Here is an 8,382-nt window from a genome sequence, read left to right as displayed (position 1 = left end):
CTCATTGAAGAAATCCAAACAGTGTCGAGGGAAGCAGCCTCCTCACTGACACCCACATTCAGGGGGTCTTAATCAGTCCCATGGTGGATTCCAATGCTGATGCCTGGGATTCAAGAGTTAACCCTTGTCTGGTCAGCTGTTTCTGAGGGGTTAAACCAGCCCAGTCTTAATCCCTTTGATCATCAGTCCTCCCTCTCTGTTAATGGCTTTCTTGAGTTCAGCTCAGTACTTAGCCGAGGGAGCCTGCCTCTTTTTCGATCAGCCACTAAATGAAGTTTCTGTTTCCCAGACTCTCTGGACATAGGATTGTAGGCTGGCACTCCCCAGATCTATGTCGAAAATCCATATATGAGAGAGTACATGCCATGTTTCTCTTTTTGTGACTGGGTTACCTCACTCAGGATCGATTCTTCTAGTGTCATTCATTTGCGTGCGAATCTCAGGATTCCATTGTTTTTTTCTGCTGAATAGTACTCCATTGTGTAAATGTACCACATTTTCTCTATCCACTCTTCGGTTGAGGGACATTTAGGTTGCTTCCAAGTTCTGGCTATTAAAAATAAAGCTGCTATGAACATAGTGGAACAGACATCTTTGTTGTATGAATGGGCATCTTTTGAATATATGCCTAAGAGTGGAGTTGCTGGGTCTTGTGGTAGGTTTATTCCCATTTTTTGGAGGAATCTCCATACTGGTTTCCAAAGTGGCTGAACCAGTGGACACTCCCACCAGCAATGTCATTGGTGTTTTTGATTTTAGACATTCTGACAAGAGTGAGATGGTATCTCAGAGTTGTTTTGATTTGCATTTCCCGGATGGCTAAGGATGTTGAGCACTTTCTCAAGTGCCTCTCAGCCATTTTAGACTCCTCTATTGAAAACTCTCTATTTAGTTCTGCAGCCCACTTTTTAATTGGGTCCATTGATGTTTTGGAGACTTGCTTCTTGAGTCCTTTGTAAATTTTAGAGATCAACCCTCTGTCAGATGTGGGATTAGTGAATATTTTTCCCATTCTGTGGCCTTCCATTTTCTCTTGCTGAGTGTGTCCTTTGCCTTAAAGAAGCTTCTCAGTTTCAGTAGGTCCCATTTATTAATTATTGATCTCACTGTCTGTGCTACTGGTGTTATGTTCAGGAAGCTGTCTTCTGTACCAATTCGTTCAAGGGTAACATCCAATTTCTCTTCTAAGATGTTCAGTGTGGCTGGATTTATGTTGAGGTCTTTGACCCATTTGGACTTAAGTTTTGTGCATGGTGATAAACATGGATCGATCTGCATTCTTCTACATGCCAGACTCCAGTTATGCCAGCACCATTTGTTGAAGATGCTTTCTTTATTCCACTGTATATTTTTAGCTTCTTTGTCAAAGATCAGATGTTCGTACGTGTGTGGGTTAATACCGGGTTTTCAATTCGATGCCATTGGTCTACCTGTCTATGTTTGTGCCAATACCATGCTGTTTTTAGGACTATAGCTCTATAAAAGAGCTTGAGGTCAGGGACGGTGATGCCTCCGGATGTTGCCTTGTTGAACAGGGTTGTTTTTGCTATCCTGGGTCTTTTGTTTTTCCATACAAAATTGATTATTGTTCTTTCAAGGTCAGTGAAGAATTGTGCTGGGATTTTTATGGGGATTGCATTGAATCTGTAGATTGTTTTTGGCAGGATTGCCATTTTTACTACATTGATCCTACCTCTCCAAGAACATGGGAGATCTTTCTATTTTCTGAGGGCTTCTTTAATTTCTTTCTTCAAAGATTCAAAGTTCTTACGATACAGGTCTTTCACTTGTTTGGTTAGCGTTACCCCAAGGTATTTTATGTTGTTTGTGGCAATTGTAAAGGGTGATGTTTCTCTGATTTCTTTTTCAGCCCTTTTATCATCTGTATACAGTAGGGCTACTGATTTTCTTGAGTTGAGGAATTGCGTTGAGTTTCTGTCCATTTAGTTTGATGTTGGCTGTTGGTTTACTGTATATAGCATTTATTATGTTTAAGTATGTCCCTGTTATCCCAGATCTCTCCAAGACCTTTATCATGAAGGGGTGTTGGATTTTGTCAAAGGCTTTTTCAGCATCTAGTGAGATGATCATGTGATTTTTGTTTTTCAGCTTGTTTATATGGTGGATTGCATTGATGGATTTTCGTATGTTGAACCATCCCTGCATCCCTGGGATGAAACCTACTTGATCGTGGTGAATGATTTTTTTGATGTGTTCTTGGATCCGATTTGCCAGTATTTTATTGAGTATTTTTACATCAATGTTCATGAGGGATATTGGTCTGAAGTTCTCTTTCTTATTTGTATCTTTGTGTGGCTTGGGGATCAAGGTTATGCAAGCCTCATAGAAAGAGTTTGGCAAAGACCCTTCTGCTTCAATTGTGTGGAACACTTTGAGAAGAATTGGTCTAAGCTGTTCTTTGAATTTCTGTTAGAATTCTGCACTGAGGCCATTTGGACCTGGACTTTTTAGGTTAGGAGACTTTTGATGACTGCTTCTATTTCCATAGGGGTTGTAGGTATATTTAAATTGCTTTTCTGTTCTTGATTTAGTTTTGGCAAGTGATAGCTATCCAGGAAGTAATCCATTTCCTTTAAATTTTCGAATTTTGTGGAGTACAGGTTTTCAAAGTATGACCTAATGATTCTCTGGATTTCCTCAGAGTCTGTTGTTATGTCCCCCTTTTCATTTCTGATTTTGTTAATTTCCGTGTTCACTCGCTGCTGTTTGGGAAGTTTGGCCAAAGGTTTGTTTATCTTGTTGATTTTCTCAAAGAACCAACTCTTCGTTGCATTGATTCTTTGTATTGTTTTCCTGGTTTCTACTTTATAGATTTCAGCCTTCAATTTGATTATTTCCTTGCGTCTACTCCTCCTGGGGGAGTTTGCTTCTTTGTGTTCTAGAGCTTTCAGCTGTGATGTTAATTCTCTGGTATAACTGTTCTCCTGTTTCTTCATGTGAGCACCTAGTGCTATGAACTTCCCCCGCAGCACTGCTTCCAAAGTGTCCCATAGGTTTGGGTATGTTGTGTCTTCATTCTCATTGAATTCAAGGAAGCCTTTAATTTCTTTTTTTAGTTCTTCTTTGGCACAGGGGTGGTGCAGTTGAGCATTATTAAATTTCCATGAGTTTTTGGTTTTCTTCAATTTGTGTTGTTGTTGAATTCTAATTTTAAAGCATGGTGGTCTGATAAGATGCATGGAGTTATTCTATTTTTTTTGTAGCTGCTGAGGTTTGATATGTTGCCAAGTATGTGGTCGATTTTTGAGAAGTTTCCATGTGGTGGTGAGAAGAATGTGTATTCTTTTTAATGGGGATGAAATATTCTATAGATGTCTGTTAATCCCAGTTGGGTCATTACTTCTATTGTTGAGTTTCTCTCTGGTATTCCTGTCTAGTGGTGAGAGTGGTGTGTTGAAATCTCCCACTATAACTGTGTGGGGCTTTAGATGAGATTTAAGTTCTAATAATATTTCTTTTACGAATGTGGATGCCTTTGTATTTGGGGCATAGATGTTCAGGATAGACACTTCATTTTGGAGGGTTTCAACTGTGATGAGTATGTAATGACCTCCTTCATCTCTTTCGATTGATTATTTTTTAAAGTCTAGTTTGTTAGATCTTAGGATTGCTACCCCTGCTTGTTTCTTGGGTCCATTTGATTGAAAAAATTTTCCCAACCTTTAACTCTCAGGTAATGCCTGTCTTTGAGGGTGAGGCGTGTTTCTTGTATGCAGCAGAAGGAAGGGTTCTGTCTTCGAATCCATTCTGCTAGTCTGTGAGTTTTTATGGGTGAGGTAAGGCCATTAATATTGAGGGATATTAATGTCCACTGATTGTTCATCCTTCTTCGATTTGCAATGGTTGTGGTTGGTGGAATTATGTGTGGAATTTCACCCCTTTGTTCTTTTGGCTGTTGGTAGAGAGGGATTCTCTGATGCCTATGTTTTTCTGGTTGTAGTTAGCTTCCTTGGGTTGGAGTTTTCCTTCCAAAATTTTCTGTAGGTCTGGGTTAGTGGAAACATATTGCTTGAATCTAGTTTTGTCATGGAATATCTTGTTTTCTCCGTCTATAGTGATTGAGAGTCTTGCCGGGTATAGTAGTCTGGGCTGGCATCCATGGTCTCTTAGTGTAGGTAGAATATCTATCCAGGATCTTCTGGCTTTCAGAGTTTCCATGGAGAAATCAGGTGTAATTCTGATAGGTCTGCCTTTATATGTTACTTGACCTTTTTCCTTAGCTGCTCTTAATATTCTTTCTTTATTCTGTATTTTTGGGGTCTTGATTATTATGTGGCTTGGGGATTTTTTTGTGGTCCACTCTGTTTGGTGTTCTGTAGGCTTCTTGTACCTTCATAGCCATGTCTTTCTTAAGGTTGGGAAAGTTTTCTTCTATGATTTTGTTGAATATGCCTTCTGCCCCTTTGAGGTGAATTTCTTCTCCTTCTTCTATACCTATCATTCTTAAGTTTGGTCTTTTCATGGTGTCCCATATTTCCTGGATATTTTGTGTTAAGGATTTGTTGGACTTAAGGTTTTCTTTGGTTGATAAATCCATTTCTCCTAGTGTATCTTTAACACTTGAGATTCTCTCTTCCATGTCTTCTATTCTGTTGGTAATGCTTGTATCGGTAGTACCTGACGGTTTGCCCAGCTTTTCTATTTTCTGCCTTTCTTCAGATTGTGTTTTTTTTAAAGTCTCTCTTTCAGTTTTCAACCCTTGCAGTGCTTGCATTGCCTCTTGCAATTTTGTGTTTATATTTTCCTCCATTTGTTGCCTTTTATGAATTTTTTGGTTTGGTCTTTCTTCCATTGCTTGCATTTCTTGGTTTGCTTTTTGTTCCATTTCTTCCATTTTTTGCTTTGTTTCTTCTTCAATTTCCTGCCTTTTTTGGTTTGTTTCTTCTTCCATTTCTTTCATTTTTTGCTTTGTTTTTCTTCGATTTCTTGCATTTTTTGCTTTGTTTCTTCTTCAATTTCCATCCTTTTTTGGTATGTTTCTTCTTCCATTTCTTGCATTTTTTGCTTCGTTTCTTCTTCCATTTCCTGCCTTTTTTGGTTTGTTTTTTCTTCCAATTCTTGCATTTTTTGGTTTGCTTTTTCTTCCATTTCTTGCATTTTTGGTTTGATTTTTCTTCCATTTCTTTGAGGGATTTTCCTATATCCTGTTTTAGGGCCTCTATCATTTTCATGAAAGTGATTTTAAGGTCGTTCTCTTCTGCTTCGTTCACATTGGAGTGTTGGAGTCTTGCTGGTGTGGAGTCTCTAGAATCTGGCGGTGTCATATTTGTTTTTCTGTTGCTGAGTGTGTTTTTGTATTGTCTCTTTCCCATCTCTTCTTCTAGTGGGTGCAGAAAGAGCCCGTTACTGGTCTCAGGACCTGAGTTCCCCTTTGGTGGTGCTAGCAAGTCCAATAATCTGGTGGTTCTTCTCTTCCTTTTCCTCGTTCTGGTCCCATGGGTGGAGAAGAAGAACAGGAATCTGGGGCGCTTAGCCTCCTTACTGGTCCCCTTGGCCCTATGCTGTGTCCTGTTATACCTGATCCACAACAACTACTCCCCTGGTCTCCCTGGCTCCTCTGGTTTCCTGGTCTCGTTGGTAGGGAAAAAGACCTGGAGTCTGGGGTGCTTGGCTCCCATCAGTATTGGAAGCTTTGTGCAGTTCCCTGGCGATCCACAGGGACTGGAGCGCAGGCTTGGAAGCCGGCCTGTTTACCTGATGCTGCCAGAGGAACAGCTGCTTCCCTGGACTCCCTGCCTCCTCTGGCTTCCTGGTCTCGTTGGTGGGAGAGAAGACCTGGAGTCTGTGGTATTTGCTTATCTCAACATATATGCTTGGTTTCTGTGTAGTAGATACTAGAAATCAAAGTACTGTCTTCATGCTAGCACAGCAGTCCTGCATCTAGTGGAGCTATTTCCCAGGCCCTTGTGTTCACAGGTCAATTAAGTCTTCCATTAGTAAGATTGAATAGAAAGCTGCTGTCCTTATCATTTTCTTTGACTTGAAATACACATTGGTTTGAAATATTTTCTTACTAAAAGATTTTTCCATTTTATAATGTATCATTTTTAAAAAATTAGTTAATTTTATTTTATGTGTATGTGTTTGCTTACATGTGAATAAACACATCATATTCCTGCTGGTACCATTAAAGGTTATATTTTCTGAAATTGGAATGGTGATGGTTGGGAAACTGCCATGTGGGTTCTGAGACCTGAACCTGAATCTCCAGGAACATCAGATACTTTTTATCAGGGAACTATCTCTTCATCTCAACAGTCTTATTTTTAAGCAGAACATTATTTTTAAGCAGAACAGACATGCTCTATTTTTGCATCTAAGAATTGCCATTTTTAAAACACTTAGTTCTTATATCAAGTAATAATGGAATATTTCCATATTTGCTTCAGCAACATCATGTCTTTTCATGTTCCTTTTGTTGTTGTTTACTGGGACTGGAGTTTCAGTCAGTTGTCAGCTGTAATCTTGGGAGTTCTAGTAATGGAAACCAATGCCTCTGGAAGAGCAAACAGTGCTTTTTACTTGAGCCATTTCTCCTTCCCTTATTCCTCATTCTTATTCTTAATTTGTTTTGAACCCACTTTTCAAATCAATCTTTTTTGTCAACTGTTTTACATAATGTGTAAAGCAAAGGTAAGAGTTACAGTTATGTCTTTAAAAAGTTATTCAGGTGGATTTTGGGTTGCAGATGGAACAAGAGGCTGAGAGGCACAGACAGTCTCAGATAAAGCAAGAGCCAGAATCAGAGGAAGAAGAAGAAGAAAAGCAAGAAAAAGAAGAAAAACGAGAGGAGCCTGTGGAAGAGGAAGAAGAAGCAGAGCAAAAGCCTTGTCTCAAACTGAATTGGAGACCCATCAGCTCTGCCCAATCTGTGTCCTCTGCCAGTGGCAATGCAACACCCAACACTCCTGGGGATGAGTCTCATTGTGGTATTAATATTCCTCATGAAAACTCACCATATCAAGAGCAGCCAGAGGATCATAGGCCAAAAATAGGACTAAGTTTTAAACTGGGTGGGTTAGAGTTGCCTGCTTTTTTGTCCTTTCCTCCAATGTCCCAACATCCTTCACTATAAGGACAAAGACAAACCATATACATATATAGCTCCTTGGTAGACAGATAGCAAAGTATTCAACCATGCCTTTCTAGCTCACTATTATTTTCGTAGTTCTACTAGTGCTCATATATCTCCAGCTGCTTCAAGTTCTAAGAAGTGAATAAATAAATTTTCTAACACTTGTGAGTAGAGAGACTTTTATTTTAAGCAGTTGTGATTCTATGAGAGTGTGGAAGTATATTTGCACTTTATGAGGGATGATGGGTTGTCAAATTTAGCATTTGAAAATCATGTTTTCTAGCTGACTTGACAAGGGTTAGCTCTTGAATCCCAGACTGATGACTGGGAATCTAGCATGGGATTGATCAAGACCTGCTGAATTTGGGTGTCAGTGAGGAGGCCTAGGTAATCTATTGAGCCTTGGGTAGTAGATCAGTATTTATCCCCAGTATACAAATGGAATTTGGACTCCCATCCAACAATTTGAGATGCAATCTCAACCAGAACTCTTGTGGCAGGACCTAGGCCCTGCTCTGGATGAAATGACAGACTATGGACACCCTCATGCAGTGCCTCACCCTCCCTGGGGAAATGAGGGGATATTTGAGGGGTTGGTGGTTAGGCACAGGAGGATGGGAGGGAAACGGAGAGGGTCATGGAATTGACATGTGAATCAACCTTGTTTCTAATTTAAATTTAATTATATTATAAAAATGTTAAAAAAAGAAAATGATGTTTTCATAAGAAGATAATTTTTTTAACTGTAGGTGTTTCCAATAATCCTGGCCAACCTAATTCTGTGAAGTGAAAGAAACTACATGTAGATAGTGTCTTTAACAAATTCGAGGATGAAGACAGCGATGATGTACCTCGAATAAGGAATGTTGTTCCCTTGGATTATGTTGAAGATGATAAAAGTGCTACCAAAGGCACTGTAAACTCTGAAAAAAAGCGCAAGCACATTAAAATTCCCATTGAGAAAATTCCCACAGCCAAACCTGAGCTCTTTGCTCATCCTCTTGATTGGTCTATTGTGGATTCCATAAGTAGCACATTACATGTTTGGACTGGTATTCAGTGTTATTGACATACAATCTTATTTGGTTTTACTAATAGCAAATAAGTAGGAGTAATCTACTTGGAATGGTGTATCTTGTTACTAAGTGGATGCTGTGGCAGATGATTTTGTGTCTCCTTCATAAAATCACTTTATAGTAGCTAGGTGGTAGTGATGCATGCCTTTAAAACCCAGCCCTCAGGAGGCACAGGCAGGTGGATTTCTGAGTTGAAGATCAACCTGTTAC

At 39.4% G+C, this 8,382-nt stretch overlaps 1 pseudogene; it reads left to right on the top strand.

Moving 5' to 3' along the window:
• Positions 1–6,709: 6,709 nt before the first annotated feature.
• LOC121138404 lies at positions 6,710–8,124 on the top strand (annotated as a pseudogene).
• The last annotated feature ends 258 nt before the right edge of the window (positions 8,125–8,382 follow it).

The sequence above is a fragment of the Mesocricetus auratus genome, unplaced genomic scaffold (assembly GCF_017639785.1).
Source record: "Mesocricetus auratus isolate SY011 unplaced genomic scaffold, BCM_Maur_2.0 contig_11646_pilon_obj, whole genome shotgun sequence".
NCBI classification, from domain to species: domain Eukaryota; kingdom Metazoa; phylum Chordata; class Mammalia; order Rodentia; family Cricetidae; genus Mesocricetus; species Mesocricetus auratus.
The sequence above is the reverse complement of the archived record's forward strand: the minus strand, read 5'-3'. Positions and strand labels throughout refer to the sequence as shown.